General features: G+C 37.0%; 1 protein-coding gene and 1 long non-coding RNA gene across 3 annotated transcripts in view; one reads left to right on the top strand and one right to left on the bottom strand.

Moving 5' to 3' along the window:
* LOC309632767 (uncharacterized protein) overlaps positions 1-19,734 on the top strand; it is a 1,168,925-nt gene that overhangs the window by 491,991 nt on the left and 657,200 nt on the right. The window lies entirely within an intron of this gene.
* Positions 3,140-19,734, bottom strand: part of LOC309632783 — a 664,345-nt gene continuing 647,750 nt past the window's right edge. Inside the window, exon 2 of the long non-coding RNA XR_014247071.1 lies at positions 3,140-3,420. This is a non-coding gene — a long non-coding RNA (uncharacterized lncRNA). The remainder of the gene's footprint in view (positions 3,421-19,734) is intronic.

Genomic DNA, 19,734 nt, shown 5'->3' on the forward strand with positions numbered 1-19,734 from the left:
TTATCACAAATGTGCTAATCTATTTTACTTCATTTCCTCATTTCCTCCATAGAGTAGGTAATGTGTAGTAGGTGGAAAGAGAAAGATGGATTCAGACACACCTTGACTGGAGTTTTGCCTCTGGGCATCTTGGAGCAATTTGCTTAGCTACCATTTCTTCATTGATAATATAGAAATAATTATGTCTGTTTTCAGGGTGCATTATGAGCATTCAACAAAAATATGTTGCAAAAAGTCTAAGAAACTGTATGTTCCTAAAAGATGTTGGTCTGTTTTCTTTCCCCATTCACACCTTTCTTTCCTCAATGAATGATGACAAAGTGATTGTTAGGATCTCACAATTTAGTTCAATGTATGATCGCTGGGGGGTGGTAATCTTATTTTCCCATTATAAAGGTTTTTTACTGGCTGACTTATATACTGTTCCATCCCTCTTCTAAGCAAGATAACTTCTTTTTCTCTGCATTAGACTGTTTCTAGGAAGAGCATTGCCCCCGTCCTGAAGGCAGGGGTGCAGTGTTGGGGAGCAGCATGCTTCTTCACTCTCTCCACTGAAACCGTGAACACGAAATAGAAAACTGATAAATCCTTTTTATGAATTTTAGCTGATTCTTTTTCTAGGAAACTTCACATCTAGGTATGTTGTTTCACTTGGGTCCATTCTCCAAATCGATAATTCATTTTTTTTTTTTTTTCAGAAAACTCTCCTTAAAGCTTTATATAGAGTTTTTTTCTTTTACCACGTCTGCACTATTGTCTTCCAAATTAGAAAGTCTTCAGTCTGGTTCAGTGATTTCTTGCTGAAAAAATGTGCAAATTTCAGCAATATCCTCTGACATTTTGCCCAGAATGTGTAAAATTATTTTTTATAGAGAATTTAGAGCTAGAAAGAGTATGTTAGAAACAGTGCTTTATAAAGAACACACAGGATTAAAAGCCTAACCCCAAAGAACTTACGTCACAAAACACAATTCTAAACCATAGTGTGAAATGGTATTATTGAAAGGCATTGTAAATTACTAATTATTCCACTGGCACTGATGTGTGCAGTACTGTGTTATGCACGTGGTTAACTTCTTGAATAGGAGAACAGTAGGTGCTCTCAAGTTTAAAAATGGTTAAGGACTTGCAGATTTGTGCTAGGTAACAGTTGTTTCTTATTATTGAATAATCTGACTTTTTATAATATAAAACTTAGAATTCTCTCAGAAGAATTTTCCTAGAAAATGGATCTGAAATATGAATCTGGCAGAAACGCTTGATTGTGAATATGGAGGATGTTGATAAGTACATTAAAGCTGTTATCTTTTAGCATATTTATTACTTAGTAAATAGTTATTAATTGCCTACTCTATATAAAGTACTAGACAATGTGGACTAAAAAAATGACCAAGATGTTGTCCCTATTTTCAGGAGGCTTATAGATTAGTGGAGTTATATATGCAAATAAAGAGTGCAGTAATTTATGGTAGAGGCTAAGATAGATGTCTTTTTAGGCTAGAAACAAATACACAAAGGAAGAGGGGAATCCACATTGACTGACCCTCAGTAATCCAGGCTGAAATGAAAAATAATTAAGATAAATTAATGCCAGTTATTAAATGCTGTTAAAATTCAGGAACATTGATGAAGATATTCTGTAGCTTGAGATAATCTTTAACCCATATGATGGTATTTTAAAAATTCAGAAAAATTTGAGGATAGCTCCATGCAGGTGAAATTTCAGCCCCCAAATCTCTCTGTTTCCAGTCGGTAGGAGGCAGAAGTTGTCAATTAGAGTGTCTATAAATTCCTTGGAAAGACAGACAACAGCGTGCGTATGAGCTCAAGTGCATTTTTGCGGGTTAAGGATCTGTAGCTTGCATCAGAGTCCCGAAGGGGTTTATAACTCAAAAATGATTAAGAACTTTTTTGAATTTGTTTTAAACATCTTTATTGGAGTATAATTGCTTTACAATGGTGTGTTAGCTTCTGCTTTATAACAAAGTGAATCAGCTATACGTATACATATATCCCCATATCCCCTCCCTCTTGCATCTCCCTCCCACCCTCCCTATCCCACCCCTCTGGTCAAAAAGCCCCGAGCTGATCTCCCTGTGCTATGCAGCTGCTTCCCACTAGCTATCTATTTCACATTTGGTAGCGTATATATGTCCATGCCACTCTCTCACTTCGTCCCAGCTTACCCTTCCCCCTCCCCGTGTCCTCAAGTCCATTTTCTACATCTGCGTCTTTATTCCTGTCCTGCTCCTAGGTTCTTCAGAACCATTTTTTTTTTTTTTAGATTCCATATGTATGTGTTAGCATACAGTATTTGTTTTTCTCTTTCTGACTTACTTCACTCTGTATGACAGACTCTAGGTCCATCCACCTCACTACAAATAACTCAATTTCGTTTCTTTTTATGGCTGAGTAATATTCCATTGTATGTATGAGCCACATCTTCTTTATCCATTCATCTGTCAGTGGACACTTAGGTTGCTTCCATATCCTGGCTACTGTAAATAGAGCTGCATTGAACATTGTGATACATGACTCTTTTTGAATTATGGTTTTCTCAGGGTATATGCCCAGTAGTGGGATTGCTGGGTCGTATGGTAGTTCTATTTTTAGTTTTTTAAGGAACCTCCATACTGTTCTCCATAGTGGCTGTATCAATAAGAGAATTTGGTAACTCAAGTTTCACCAATGGAAGTTAAGTATTAATCTCAAAAATTAATTTTAAGTTTAAAGAACAAAGGCTCTAGAGTGCAGAGTACATGGAGTTATAGTAATTGATACATTTTCTAATAGGTAAATGTGTCTGCTATTCCTAAACTGTTTTCTTTAAATCCCTAAAGACAGCAGAATAAGGCCTTTTTATTTTTATATTTTTGACTTCTATACCTTTAGTTAAAAATAAGACAAATCTATGGCCTGATTTACTGTCTAGCAGATGTGGGACTAAAAACCATTTTCCTTCTATTGATGGTTCAAGACTTAAGAAAATAGTCTTTCTATGTCTACCTTGAGAATACCATTACTGTATTATAGTAATAAATTAATTCCAATATTGCGTTGACTTATGGTTGGACGTTATATGTACTGTTTTCTTCTCTGCTTTATAGGATTACAAGTTATTTAAATTTTTTAATTAATTAATTAATTATTTATTTATTTGGCTGTGTTGGGTCTTCGCTTCTGCGCGAGGGCTTCCCCCAGTTGCGACAAGCGGGGGCCACTCCTCACTGCGGTGCGCGGGCCTCTCACCATCGGGGCCTCTCTCGTTGTGGAGCACAGGCCCCAGATGCACAGGCTCAGCAGTTGTGGCTCACGGGCCCAGTCGCTCCACGGCATGTGGGATCCTCCCAGACCAGGGCTCGAACCCGTGTCCCCTGCATTAGCAGGCAGACTCTCAACCACTGCACCACCAGGGAAGCCCTAAGTTTGTTTTTTACTAACCTTTGTATAAAGTTATGATAGAAGAATTTTTACAGTTATGTTAATGTACATCTTTATAATGAAATTAAACCCCAGCCATAGGACATTAGGAAATCAGAGGATAAATTTATTAATGTTTTGAGAAACATTTGTAAACTATAGCACACCTGGAGTTTTTAAAACAAAACAAAACAAACTTCTAGTTTGAATAGGGTCCTATTAATTCGGTTCACCATTTAAAAATAACAATAATATTAGTCATGGAAACAGTACAGCAGTATGTTGAAGCAAATGATAATTTCACTCACTTCTGTGACTAAACCTGAGTTCATGTTATGAAAAACTTGACAGGTACAGGGTTCTTTTTCCTGTTCTAAATTATGTCTGGGTCAGATGATATGGCCAATCTCAGTGGGCCTCAGAATAGCACAGCACAACTGTACAGGCTTTGGCAGTCTCCTGCCATTTATTGGCTATGTGGCTTTGGGGAGTTTACTTATCTCTCTGAGAATCAGACTCTTCATGTATAAAAATAACACTGGGACCGTTATTATAATTAATAATGCACATGTTCTACACAGGTAGGTGATTAGTAATATTATTATTAATTGTCAAGCAGAAAGAAACAAAGTCAGATGATTAAAAAGAATAGACTGGCATGTACTGTAAAATGCACGTTATGCATTCTTCTCTAAACTTCAGTTTTATCATCTACAAGATGAAATTGTTGGAGTATTCTAACATCCCATCCAATGCGAATTTCCCTACATTTATGAAAAAGAACTGAATGTGTGTCTGTATCAGAAATAAATCTATTCACTGATTTTAGCTCAGTGATTTGGGCCAATGGAGTAGATCTGATCAGAGAGTAGGAAGATGCATCGTTCACATAGATTAAAATAGATGGTATGACCCCAGAAATCATTGTTATCTGACTGAATGTGCTTTTAAAAATAAATTGTTTAGAGAAGTCTTAACCCAATTTTCTGGTAGAGCCCATAGAAAAATAATATTATTTCTTCATTGTGCCACTTTCTAAAAATGTTTTCAGCGTTTAGGCTGTTCCATGTCTTACAATGTAACTTGGGAGCATTATCGTGACAAAATATGATAGGTATTATATGTCAGAAGCCACAAGAGAGAAATAAGTCTTATTTTAAGCAACTATGCAGTAGTAGATATGTTAGATTTTTGCCATTATTCTTTATTCTGTCCTCCACAACATATTATTCTTGGTTGCTTTATTTAGCATGACTCCCTCAAGGAAATGAGCTGAGCCTCATTTAATGTTTGGATGTATAGGTGGGTGGTAGCAACTTTATCAAACCAACTTGACAGGGTGGTGTTTCTCATCTCAAGGGACTTCCAGGTGAAGAGAAATCAATAAATAAATGGGGAGCAAAATAGTGCACTCATTTCAATCAGTGTGACTGACAGAAACAAAAGTTTATTAGTGATTATTTTGTAACTAATTTGATTACTGAATTTATTAATACAAGGTGAAATAACATTACATTTCCTGAGCAGAAAGAGAACTGTTGCAGAAAAAGTTTCTTTTTCTTTCCTGTCATAATTCTGATTTATTTCTTTATGTATTTATAAGTCCATTTCATTTCAAAATAGACGCTCAATTTTCTTTATTAAATGAATGGTTTAAATGGGAATAACTACGGAAAAGTTTAAAAACTAATAAATGTAAAGTGAATCTGTGTTTGCTGAGGGAAATTTGGGGGGCAGAGAAACTAATTAATCAGTAAATGAGTATTTATCATTGTAGTCTATACTGATTTATTTCTTGATTTAAAGACATTTTAAAAATATATCAATAAGAGAGGATTTTCATTTGAGGAAAGGGTGATTATGTGTTTGCTACATTATCAGTAAAATTAAACTGAACTGACTTATTTCACATTATCAGTGTAATACATGTCTAGGGTTTTGAGTTAAACAGACCTATAAGGCAGATAAGGAAAACTATTAGAAACCTGATCAAATCCATAGGGTAACTGTCTCTCTTTGCCCTTTTCATTCTTTTTTTAATTGCAGACATCTCTCTCGGAGTTCTCTGCCCCCTTCCTCCAATCTTGTTTTACTGATTTTTAGGCCCTGTGCCCAGCTGTCTTCCAGGAACACCCATTTACTGATCCTGGGAATTCCTTTCACCTCTCACTGCTGTGTTAATCCATCTTCTTCTTTTTTTCTGAGTCTGATACCTTTTCTTTTTTGGTTTGCTCTCTTGATCTGGTGATTCACGTACCCAGTAGTTTCCTAAGATAGTGCTTTGATGTTAAATGTTAAGTTTACCCTACTACATGATTGCTATTTTGGCTGGGGATAGAATTCTGGTTTAAAAATCATTTTCATGTAATTTTAATGGCATGCTACACTGATTTCTAACCTCCAGAGCTGCAGTTGAAAGACTGATAGTGGGGGGTTTTTTGGTGGTTTTTTTTTTTGAAATTTAGAATTTTTTTTTTATACAGCATGTTCTTATTAGTTATACATTTTATAAATATTAGTGTATATATGTCAATCCCAATCTCCCAATTCATCACACCACCGCCACCACCCCCCACCACTTTACCCCCTTGGTGTCCATAAGTTTGTTCTCTACATCTGTGTCTCAATTTCTGCCCTGCAAACCGGTTCATCTGTACCATTTTTCTAGGTTCCACATATATATGCGGTAATATACGATATTTGTTTTTCTCTTTCCGACTTACTTCACTATGTATGACAGTTTCTAGATCCATCCACGTCTCTAGAAATGACCCAATTTCATTCCTTTTTATGGCTGAGTAATATTCCAATGTATATATGTACCACATCTTCTTTATCCATTCGTCTGTCGATGGGCATTTAGGTTGCTTCCATGACCTGGCTATTGTAAATAGTGCTGCAATGAACATTGAGGTGCATGTGTCTTTTTGAATTACGGTTTTCTCTGGGTAAATGCCCAGTAGTGGGATTGCTGGGTCATATGGTAATTCTATTTTTAGTTTTTTAAGCAACCTCCATACCGTTCTCCAGAGTGGATGTATCAATTTACATTCCCACCAATAGTGCAAGAGGGTTCCCTTTTCTCCACACCCTCTCCAGCATTTGTTGTTTGTAGATTTTCTGATGATGCCCATTCTAACTGGTGTGAGGTGATACCACTGTAGTTTTGATTTGCATTTCTCTAATAATTAGTGATGTTGAGCATCTTTTCATGTGCTTCTTGGCCATCTGTATGTCTTCTTTGGAGAAATGTCTATTTAAGTCTTCTGCTCATTTTTGGATTGGGTTGTTTGTTTCTTTAATATTGAGCTGCATGAGCTGTTTCTATATTTTGGAGATTAAACCTTTGTCTCTTGATTCGTTTGCAAGTATTTTCTCCCACTCTGAGGGTTGTCTTTTCGTCTCGTTTGTAGTTTCCTTTGCTTTGCAAAAGCTTTGAAGTTTCATTAGGTCCCATTTGTTTATATTTGTTTTTATTTCCATTACACTAGGAGGTGAATCAAAAAAGATCTTGCTGTGATTTATGTCAAAGAGTGTTCTTCCTATGTTTTCCTCTAAGAGTTTTATAGTGTCCGGTCTTACATTTAGATCTCAAATCCATTTTGAGTTTATTTTCCTTTATGGTGTTAGGGAGTGTTTTAATTTCATTCTTTTACATGTAGCTGTCCAGTTTTCCCAGCACCACTTATTGAAGAGACTGTCTTTTCTCCATTGTGTATCCTTGCCTCCTTTGTCATAGATTAGTTGACCATTGGTGCGTGGGTTTATCTCTGGATTTTGTATCCTGTTCCATTGATCTATATTTCTATTTTTGTGCCAGTACCATATTGTCTTGATTACTGTAGCTTTGTAGTCCTGAAGTCAGGGAGCCTTATTCCTCCAGGTTTTTCTCTCTCAATATTGCTTTGGCTGTTTGGGGTCTTCTGTATTTCTATACAAATTGTGAAATTTTTTGTTCTAATTCTGTGAAGAATGCCATTGGTATTTTGATAGGGATTGCACTGAATCTGTAGATTGCTTTGGGTAGGATAGTCATTTTCACAATACTGATTCTTCCAATCCAAGAACATGGTATATCTCTCCATCTGTTTGTAGCATCTTTAATTTCTTTCATCAGTGTCTTATAGTTTTCTGCATACAGGTCTTTTGTCTCCCTAGGTAGGTTTATTCCTAGGTATTTTATTCTCTTTGTTGCAATGGTAAATGGGAGTGGTTCCTTAATTTCTCTTTCATATTTTTCATCATTAATGTGTAGGAATGCAAGAGATTTCTGTGCATTAATTTTGTATCCTGCAACTTTACCAAATTCATTGATTAGCTCTAGTAGTTTTCTGGTGGCATTTTTAGGATTCTCTATGTATAGTATCATGTCATCTGCAAACAGTGACAGTTTTACTTCTTCTTTCCCAATTTGGATTCCTTTTATTTTTCTTCTCTGATTGCCATGGTTGGACTTCCAAAACTATGTTGAATAAAAGTGGTGAGAGTGGACATCCTTGTCTTGTTCCTGATGTTAGAGGAAATGCTTTCAGTTATTCACCATTGAGAATGATGTTTGCTGTGGGTTTGTCATATATGGCCTTTATTATGTTGAGGTAGGTTCCCTCTATGCCCACTTTCTGGAGAGTTTTTATCATAAATGGGTGTTGAATTTGTCAAAATCTTTTTCTGCATCTATTGAGATGATCATATGGTTTTTATTCTTCAATTTGTTAATATGGTGCATCACATTGATTGATTTGAGTATATTGAAGAATCCTTGCATCCCTGGGATAAATCCCAGTTGATCATGGTGTATGATCCTTTTAAAGTGTTGTTGGATTCTGTTTGCTAGCATTTTGTTGAGGATTTTTGCATCTATATTCATCAGTGATATTGGTCTCTAATTTTCTTTTTTTGTAGTATCTTTGTTTGGTTTTGGTATCAGGGTGATAGTGGCCTCATAGAATGAGTTTGGGAGTGTTCCTGCCTCTGCAATTTTTTGGAAGAGTTTGAGAAGGATAGATGTTAGCTCTTCTCTAAATGTTTGATAGAATTCACCTGTGAAGCCATCTGGTGCTGGACTTTTGTTTGTTGGAAGATTTTTAATCACAGTTTCAATTTCATTACTTGTGATTGGTCTGTTCATATTTTCTGTTTCTTCCTGGTTCAGTCTTGGAAGGTTATACCATTCTCAGAATTTGTCCATTTCTTCCAATTTGTCCATTTTATTGGCATAGAGTTGCTTGTAGTAGTCTCTTAGGATGATTTGTATTTCCACGGTGTCTGTTCTAACTTCACCTTTTTAATTTCTAATTTTATTGATTTGAGTTGTCTCCCTCTTTTTCTTGATGAGTCTGGCTAGTGGTTTATCAATTTTGTTTATCTTCTCAAAGAAGCAGGTTTTAGTTTTATTGATCTTTGCTATTGTTTTCTTTGTTTCTATTTCATTGATTTCTGCTCTGATCTTTATGATTTCTTTCCTTCTACTAACTTTGGGTTTTGTTTGGTCTTCTTTTTCTAGTTCCTTTAGGTGTAAGTTTAGATTGTTTACCTGAGATTTTTCTTGTTTCTTGAGGTAGGCTTGTATAACTATAAATTCCCTCTTAGAACTGCTTTTGCTGCATCCCATAGGTTTTGGATCATGGTGTTCTTATTGTCATTTGTCTCTAGGTATTTTTTGATATCCTCTTGATTTCTTAAGTGATCTCTTGGTTATCTAGTAACGTATTGTTTAGCCTCCATGTGTTTGTGGTTTTTACGTTTTTTTCCCTGCAACTCATTTCTAGTCTCATAGCGTTGTGGTCAGAAAAGATGCTTGATATGATTTCAATTTTCTTAAATTTACTGAGGCTTGATTTGTGACCCAAGATGTGATCTATCCTGGAGAATGTTCCATGTGCACTTGAGAAGAAAGTGTAACCTGCTGTTTTTGGATGGAATGTCCTATAAATATCAGTTAAATCTATCTGGTCTCTTGTGTCATTTAAAGCTTCTGTTTCCTTATTTATTTTCATTTTGGATGATCTGTCCATTGGTGTAAGTGAGATGTTAAAGTCCCCCACTATTATTGTGTTACTGTCGATTTCCTCTTTTATAGCTGTTAGCAGTTGCCTTATGTATTGAGGTGCTCTTATGTTAGGTGCATATATATTTATAATTGTTATATCTTCTTCTTGGATTGATCCCTTGATCATTATGTAGTGTCCTTCCTTGTCTCTTGTAACATTCTTTATTTTAAAGTCTATTTTATCTGATATGAGTATAGCTACTCCAGCTTTCTTTTGATTTCCATTTGCATGGAATATCTTTTTCCATGCCCTCACTTTCAGTCTGTATGTGTCCCTAGGTCTGAAGTGGGTCTCTTGTAGACAGCATATAGATGGGTCTTGTTTTTGTATCCATTCAGCAAGCCTGTGTCTTTTGGTTGGAGCATTTAATCCATTCATGTTTAAGGTAATTATCGATATGCATGTTCCTATGACCATTTTCTTAATTGTTTTGGGTTTGTTTTTGTAGATTCTTTTCTTCTCTTGTGTTTCCCACTTAGAGAAGTTCCTTTAGCATTTGTTGTAGAGCTGGTTTGGTGGTGCTGAATTCTCTTAGCTTTTGCTTGTCTGTAAAGCTTTTGATTTCTCCATCGAATCTGAATGAGATCCTTGCTGGGTAGAGTAATCTTGGTTGTAGGTTCTTCCCTTTCATCACTTTAAGTATATCATGCTACTCCCTTCTGGCTTGTAGAGTTTCTGCTGAGAAATCAGCTGTTAACCTTATGGGAGTTCCCCTGTATGTTATTTGTCATTTTTCCCTTGCTGCTTTTAATAATTTTTCTTTGTCTCTAATTTTTGCCAATTTTTTTTTTTTTAAAGAAATTCACGTTCTTTTATTTATTTATTTATTTATTTATGACAGTGTTGAGTCTTCGTTTCTGTGCGAGGGCTTTCTCTAGTTGCGGCAAGCGGGGGCCACTCTTCATCGCGATGCGCGGGCCTCTCACTATCGCGGCCTCTCTTGTTGCGGAGTACAGCCTCCAGACGCGCAGGCTCTGTAATTGTGGCTCACGGGCCCAGTTGCTCCGTGGCATGTGGGATCTTCCCAGACCAGGGCTCGAACCCGTGTCCCCTGCGTTGGCAGGCAGATTCTCAACCACTGCGCCACCAGGGAAGCCCAGTTTTTGCCAATTTGATTACTATGTGTCTCGGTGTGTTTCTCCTTGGGTTTATCCTGTATGGGACTCTCTGTGCTTCCTGGACTTGGGTGGCTATTTCCTTTCCCATGTTAGGGAAGTTTTCAACTATAATCTCTTCAAATATTTTCTCGGGTCCTTTCTGTCTCTCTTCTCCTTCTGGGACCCCTATAATGCAAATGTTGTTGTGCTTAATGTTGTTCCAGAGGTCTCTTAAGCTGTCTTCATTTCTTTTCATTCTTTTTTCTTTATTCTGTTCCGCAGCAGTGAATTCCACCATTCTGTCTTCCAGGTCACTTATCCGTTCTTCTGCCTCAGTTATTCTGCTATTGATTCCTTCTAGTGTAGTTTTCATTTCAGTTATTGTATTGTTCATCTCTGTTTGTTTGTTCTTTAATTCTTCTAGGTCTTTGTTAAACATTTCTTGCATCTTCTTGATCTTTGCCTCCATTGTTTTTCCGGGGTCCTGGATCATCTTCACTATCATTATTCTGAATTCTTTTTCTGGAAGGTTGCCTGTCTCCACTTCATTTAGTTGTTTTTCTGGGGCTTTATCTTGGTCCTTCATCTGGTACATAGCCCTCTGCCTTTTCATCTTGTCTATCTTTCTGTGAATGTGGGTTTTGTTCCACAGGCTGCAGGATTGTAGTTCTTCTTGCTTCTGCTGTCTGCCCTCTGGTGGATGAGGCTATCTAAGAGACTTGATGGGAGGGACTGGTGGTGGGTAGAGCTGACTGTTGCTCTTGTGGGCGGAGCTCAGTAAAAGTTTAATCCACTTGACTCTTGATGGGTGGGGCTGGGTTCTTTCCCTGTTGCTTGTTTGGCCTGAGGCAACCCAACAGTGGAGCCTACCTGGGCTCTTTGGTGCGGCTAATGACAGACTCTGGGAGAGCTCACGCCAAGGAGTACTTCTCAGAACTTCTGCTGCCAGTGTCCTTGTCCCCGTGGTGAGCCACAGCCCCCACCCCCACCTCTGCAGGAGACCCTCCAACACTAGCAGGTAGGTCTGGTTCAGTGTCCCCTGGGGTCACTGCTCCTTCCCCTGGGTCCCGATGCGCACACTACTTTGTGTGTGCCCTCCAAGAGTGGAATCTCTGTTTCCCCCAGTCCTGTTGACGTCCTGCAGTCAGTTCCCACTAAGCTCCAAAGTCTGATTCTCTAGGAATTCCTCCTCCCGTTGCTGAACCCCCAGGTTGGGAAGCCTGACATGGGGCTCAGAACCTTCACTCCAGTGGGTGGACTTCTGTGGTGTAAGTGTTCTCCAGCCTGTGAGTCACCCGCCCAGCAGTTATGGGATTTGATTTTACTGTGATTGCGCCCCTCCTACCATCTCATTGTGTCTTCTCCTTTGTCTGTGGATGTGGGGTATGTTTTTTGGTGAGTTCCAGTGTCTTCCTGTCGATGATTGTCCAGCAGCTAGTTTTGATTTTGGTGTTCTCGCAAGAGGGAGTGAGAGCACGTCCTTCTACTCCGCCATCTTGATTCCTCTCATCTAATGTGGCTTTTTTAACTTTTAGGTATCTTGGTGTTGTTTATGCAGTTGTAGGATTGAGGTCCCCATTCCATTGCTGTTTGTCAACTTAAGGCCATCTTGGCTTCTAAAGGCCACTCTCTTGTGCGTGACTGTGGTCCCTATATCTCAGAACCCACAATGTACACTGAACTGTCCTCATACTTGGAATCTCTCTGATTTACCTTTCTGCTACCGCTCTCCTGTTTTCCTCTTCTCCCTCCTCTCTGATTGATTCTTATGCTTTTAAAGGCTCGTGTAATTACACTGCGTTTACTTAAATAATCCAGGATAATCTTGTTTTTAGGTCAGCAGATTAGTAATCTTAATTCTATCTACAAAGTCCCTTCGTAATAGTACCCAGATAAGTGTTTTATTGAATGACCAGACAATGAGAATTTTGGAGAGGGGGATATATCTTTGGAATTTTGCTCCCCACAGGGCCTATAGACACATCTCATCTATATTCATTATCTGGAAAATGGAAACTTCCAGACCTCCTAAAATAGGATTTCTCTAGACCAGCTACTCTCAAGTTTTAGTGTGTTTATCAGAAACACCCAAAGAACTAATCTGGAGTTCAGAAGGCCTGAATCCTAAAGTAGCATAGGTCCTTGGCCTTCATATTTTTACCAAGTTCCTTGGTGATTCCAGTACCCACCAAAGTTGACTTAATTTTGGTTACATAATAAAATCACTTCGGGAGCTTTTTAAAATCCCAAAGCACAGGCTGCACCCCAGACCAATTAAGACAGAATCTCTGAGGGTGGTGATCCATGTATCAGTATCTTTTTTCTTCTCATTTTTATAAATTTAGGTATAATTGACATGCAATGTTATTAGTTTCAGGTGTGCAAATAATGTTTCAGTATTGTGAAATTATCATCACAATAAGTCTAGTTAACATCCATCACCATACATAGTAACAGAATTTTTTCTTGTGGTAAGAACATTTAAGATTCACTCTTTTAGTAACTTTCAAATATGAAATAAAGTATTTTTAACTATAGTCACCATGCTGTACATTACATCTTCATGACTTATTTTAGAACTGGAAATGTGTACCTTTTCACTCCCTTCATCCATTTTGCCCACCTCCACTCTGCCACCTCTGTCAACCACCATCTGTTCTTTGTATTGATGAGCTTTAGTTTTGTGTTCTTTTTTTTTTTTTTTTTATGATTCCACATATGAGTGAGATCATATAGTATTTGTTTTACTCTGACTTATTTCACTTAGCATAATGCCCTAAAGGTCCATCCATGTTGTTGCAAATGGCAAGATTTCACTCTTTTTAAGACTGAATAATCCATTGCATATATATAAACCACATCTTCTTTATCAATTCATCTATCAATGGACATTTAGGTTGTTTCCCTATCTTAGCTACTATAAATAATGCTTCAGTGAGCAAGGGGATGCATGTACCTTTTTGAGCTAGTTCTTTGAATAAAAACCCAGAATTGGAATTGCTAGATCATTTGGTAATTCTATTTAAAAATTTTTAAGGAACCCCATACTTTTTCATAGTGACTATACCAATTCACATTGCCACTAACACTGCACAAGTGTCCCCTTTTCTCTACATCCTTGCCGACACTTGTTATTTCTTCTCTTTTTAATAATAACCATACCAGCAGATGTAAGGCGATATCTCGTTGTGGTTTTGATTTGCATTTCCCAAATGATTAGTGATGTTCAGCATCTTTCATGTATCTGTTGCCCATTTGTATGCCTTCTTTGGGAAAATGTCTATTCAGGTCCTCTGCCCATTTTTAATTAGATTATTTATCTATTTATTTTTTTCTAAGGTTTTCTAGAGCAGTGCTTCTCAAATGTTAATCCATATATGAATGACATGGGGATCTTGTTAAAGTACAGATTCTGATTCAGTAGGACTATGGTGGGGACTGAGATGCTACATTTCTAACAAGTTCCTTGGCTGTGGCATGCTGCTGGTCCATGAACCACACATTGATTAGCAAGACTCTAGAACATTTTCAGTCATCTCATCCAGGAAGTATATCAGAAACAGTGCCAAGGTTTCCACATATATTTCCCTTTTAGCTAGATTGGAATTTTCATGTGCCAAATTATAGCCCAAGCATTAAGATAGCTAAGAAGGATTGGTTTAAAATTCAGATAAGACTTAGTCGTGGCAGTAAATTTAAGAGTGTGTGTGTGTGTGTGTGTATGCATGCGTGTGTGTGTGCACGTGCACAATTTTAATTTTGTTTTGCTTTTGTTTTTTCCATTCAAATGCTTTCTAACATCTGGACAGCACACTATGGTATTTGGCATCAAAACAACCATATACTCTAACACCTACTCTATGTAAAAACACAGAGATTGATCTATTGCTCTGTACTCCTTTGACCATAGCGTTACTCAGTGTAATACCTCAAGCTTAACTGTTTCAGCTGTTACGAAATATGCCATTTATACAAAGGCAAAAAGGACAATATAAAGAAATAGTGCTATGCTGCTAAAGTTATAAATACATGTGGATTAAAATGATCTTATAGATTCTTCATTAGAATCCATTATTAAACAAAGACTTACTGAATCCCTACTATGTTGAGGGACCCTGAGTCTGAGGGGATATGAAGATGAGAAAGACATGTTCCTCAGAGTGCTGAATAATGGTTGCAGAATGAATTGTGTGTGAGGAAATAATTTTTAAAAGGCCGTGGGAAGGCTGAAGAGAGACTTGTCAGTAGTGCCTGAAAATAGCCAGGAAAGGCAAATAGAGAAAATAGCATTTGAGCTAGACTTTGATACAGGTGTATGATTTAGACCAATGACTATGTATGAACAAAGGAAATGCAACAATGTATAAGAAAGAGTAGTGCAATTAAACATGAGAGGGTGGAGTGGAATAGAAGCAGTAAGGAATGTTTGGAGCCAGATCATTGGGAAACTTCAAATGGCAACATTCAAAGAGCTTGGACTTTATTTGCCAGGCAGTTGAGAACAGAAATGTTAGAGCAGAGAGGTGATATGATCTGAGTTGTACTTTAAAAAAAATCACTCTCACATTGCACCTTGATTTAAAAAAAAAAATCACTGTGACAGTGATGGAGAAGATAGATCAGAGCAGTGCCACAGGGCTGACTTCATGAATTTGACATAGAACTCCTTCCTACTGGGCCCAGATGTGTTCTTTGAATCTTTCTCAAGGCGGCACTCTGGGCTTCCACTGCCAACCGACTGAAGTTGGCACAGGGGACAAAAACAATTTGCCATTCTGGGGTAGAAGACAGGGGAGACACATTGGGAGATTATGATGAGAGGAAGGATGTGAGTAGGGCCCGAAATAGCTATTAATAGTGAGAGGATATTATATAAGAAGAAACGGATTCTAGGGGCCTTTAAGTAACAGGTTTGGCAGGACTTGTTGACTACTTTTAAGTGGTGCTGTGGGAGAAGAAGGCTGGACTATTTCTTTCAGGGGAGAGTAAAGCTAGAGTTACATTATTGGTTGCCAGTAAATAGAGATGATATTTGAAGAAACAAGACAAGCTTACAATGTTAGAGAGAAAAGAGAACAGTAGAGATAAAATCCCTGGAGAAATCTAGACCACGGAGGTAGAAGCAGATATAGAAGTTAAAGTAACAGAGATACAGAGGATTAGTAAGTGAACTAGTATGTGATAGATACACACTGAGAAGACAGTTTGAGAATGAATAAATGGTCACACACTGTCAAATGGCCAGATGGCTGAGGAGGAGGCTGGCTGAATAAATGCCATTGATAAAAGTAGAAGACCACTATAGTACCAAAATCAAAAACAAGAGTGGTTTTATAAGAATGTTCTTAGACATGAAGACCTATAATTTGAACAGTACTGCCTTGATGAAAGATTTTTTTAATCAGGATTCTGTTGTGTTTGGTATTTGAACTAAACTAAAAACAATGATCAAAGAAATGGTCTGACCAATCACAAATACTGAAATTGAAAAAGTGATTTAAAAACTTCCAACAAACAAAAGTCCAGGACCAGATGGCTTCATAGGGGAATTCTATCAAACATTTAGAGAAGAGCCAACACCTGTCCTTCTCAAACTCTTCCAAAAAATTGCAGAGGGAGGAACACTCCCAAGCTCATTCTATGAAGCCACTGTCACCCCGATACCAAAACCAGATAAGGATACCACAAAAAAAGAAATTTACATGCTAACATCACTGATGTATGTAGGCGAAAAATCCTCAACAAAATACTTGCAAACCAAATCCAACATCGCATTAAAAGGATCACACACCATGATTAAGTGGGATTTATCCAAGGGATGCAAGGATTCTTCAATATATGCAAATCAATCAATGTGATATACCACATTGACAAACTGAAGAATAAAAGCCATATAATCATCCCAATAGATGCAGAGAAAGCTTTTGTCAAAATTCAACACCCATTTATGATTAAAAATTCTCCAGAAAGTGGGCATAGAGGGAACCTACCTCAACATAATAAAGGCTGTATACTACGAACCTACAGCTAACATCATTCTCAATGGTGAAAAACTGAAAGCATTTTCTCTAAGATCAGGAAAAAGACAAGGATGTCCACTCTCGCCACTTTTATTCAACATAGTTTTGGAAGTTCTAGCCACGATAATCAGAGAAGAAAAAAATAAAAGGAATCCAAGTTGGAAAAGAAGTAAAACTGTCACTGTTTGCAGGTGACATCATAGAAAATCCTAAAGACATTACCAGAAAACTACTAGAGCTCACCAATGAATTTGGTAAAGTTGCAGGATACAAAATTAATACACAGAAGTCTCTTGCATTCCTACACACTAACAATGAAAGATCAGAAAGAGAAATTAAGGAAACAATCCCATTTACCATTGCATCAAGAAGAATAAAATACCTAGGAATAAACCTCCCTAAAGAGACAGAAGACCTGTACTCAGAAAACTATAAGGTGCTGATGAAAGAAATCAAAGATGACACAAACAGATGGAGAGACATACCATGTTCTTGGATTGGAAAAATCAATATTGTGAAGATGACTATACTACCCAAAGCAATCCACAGATTCAATGCAATCCCTGTCAAACTACCAATGGCATTCTTCACAGAATTCGAACAAAAAATTTTACAATCTGTATGGAAACACAAAAGACCCCAAGTAGCCAAAGAAATCTTGAGAAAGAAAAATAGAGCTGGAAGAATCAGGCTCCCTGAATTCAAACTATATTATAAAGCTACAGTCATCAAGACAGTATGGTACTAGAACAAAAACAGAAATATAGATCAGTGGAACAGGATAGAAAGTCCAGAGGTAAACCTATACACCTGTGGTCACCTATTCTATGATAAAGGAGGCAAGAATATACAATGGAGAAAAGACAGTCTCTTCAATAAGTGGTGCTTGGAAAACTGGACAGCTACATGTGAAAGAATGAAATTAGAACACTCTTTAACAACATACACAAAAGTAAACTCAAAATGGATTAAAAACCTAAGTGTAAGGCCAGATACTATAAAACTCTTAGAGGAAAACACAGACAGAACACTCTCTGACATAAATCACTGCAAGGCTTTTTGATCCATCTCCTAGAGTAATGAAAACAAAAACAAAAACAGGTGGGACCTAACTTAAAAGCTTTTGCACAGCAAAGGAAACCATAAACAAAACAAAAAGACAACCCACACAATGGGAGAATATATTTGCAAATGAAGTGACTAACAAGGGATTAATCTCCAAAATATACAAACAGCTCATGCAGCTCAGTATCAAAAGAACAACCAAATCAAAAATGGGTAGAAGATCTAAATAGACATTTTTCCAAAGAAGACATACTGATGGACAAAAAGCACATGAAAGGATGCTCAAATCACTAATTATTAGAAAAATGCAAATCAAAACTACAGTGAGATATCACCTCACACCAGTCAGAATGGCCATCATCAAAAAATCTACAAACAATAAATGCTGGAGAGGGTGTGGAGAAAAGGGAACCCTCTTGCACTGTTGGTGGGAATGTAAATTGATAAAGCCACTGTGGAGAACAGTATGGAGGTTCCTTAAAAAGCTAAAAATAGAACTACCATACGACCCAGCAATCCCACTCCTGGGCATATACCCAGAGAAAACCATAATTCAAAAAGACACATGCACCCCAATGTTCATTGCAGCACTATTTACAATAGCCAGGACATGGAAGCAACCTAAATGTCCATCGACAGATGAATGGATAAAGAAGATGTGGTACATGTATACAATGGAATATTACTCAGCCATAGAAAGGAACAAAATTGGGTCATTTTTAGTGATGTCGATGAACCTAGAGTCTGTCATACAGAGTAAAGTTAAGTCAGAAAGAGAAAAGCAAATATCATATGGTATCGCTTGCATGTGGAATCTAAAAATAAATGGTACAGATGAACTTAGTTACAAAACAGAAGTAGAGTCACAGATGTAGAAAACAAACTTATGGTTACTGGGGGGAATGGCAGGGGTAGGGATAAATTGGGAGACTGGGATTGACATATACACACTACCTTATATAACATAGGTAATTAATAAGGACCTAGTGTATAGCACAGGGAGCTCTCTACTCAATACTCTGTAACAACCTATATGGGAAAAGAATCTAAAAAAGAGTGAATATATGTATATGTATAACTGATTCGCTTTGCTATACACCTGAAACTAAGACAACATTGTACATCAACTATATGCCAATAAAAATTAAAAAAGAATGAACACTGAGAAAGAGCAACTCTCCTTAAATATTCTGTGCAAAATTAGGTCAGTAATAAAGGAAATATTCCTAGATAGACAGGAATCTTTAAAATAAGTGAAATCATAGAAGCTTCTTCTTGGGGAGGCCTTTAATTTTAATCTGTTTGAGATTATTTGAATAAAGTCTGTCCAAGTGTGGGGGAAAAAAAAAAAGAAAAAAGGTCTGAAAGTGTATTAAGAAATGTAAAGAACTAAGGGAACTGAATGAGGTTTTCACATTCATTTTTATGTTGTTTGAGTTTTTGCAGGAGTATGTAATTCTCTAGTTAATAAAACCATATGAGAACTGTAGTTGAGGAATAAGAAAAAGGTATTAATAATATTTGACAAACTCTCGAAAAGATTATGGTGCAGATTTCATGTTCCAGGAGATAGTAAAGAATTGACTGAAGAGCCATCTTTTATGTGGTATAGCTTAAATATTGGCCAAAAGCCATAGGGTACTTACAACTCCATAACTTGTTTTATGCAGTACATAGCAAATGCTTGATTCATAAATGAGGCATTTTTAGGAACCAGGTCTTCTCTGAACTGCACCCCTGACTGGTAAAGCATCTTAGATCAATTCAGTTGTACTTGTTTGAATTGAATATAATTTAGACTTCAAAATTTAAATTTATCAACAGAGCTATAATTGAAAGTCTTTAGAGACTGTAGGAGGGCATAGACTATTGTTAAGGCTCATGGGATTTTATAACTTCATATAAATTATTAACAGAGGTCAAGCAAATTGAGGTAAAGATATTGAAATAACTATAATTTAGGTTTTACTATAATATTTATCCCAAAATGTTTTTTGTTGTTAAATATGATAATGATATCAAAAACTTGAGTTGAATATATTAACCATATCTAAAATACATGTGTGAAATGGCTAACCACTC

The sequence above is a fragment of the Balaenoptera borealis genome (assembly GCF_965194805.1).
Source record: "Balaenoptera borealis genome assembly, chromosome: 8".
NCBI classification, from domain to species: domain Eukaryota; kingdom Metazoa; phylum Chordata; class Mammalia; order Artiodactyla; family Balaenopteridae; genus Balaenoptera; species Balaenoptera borealis.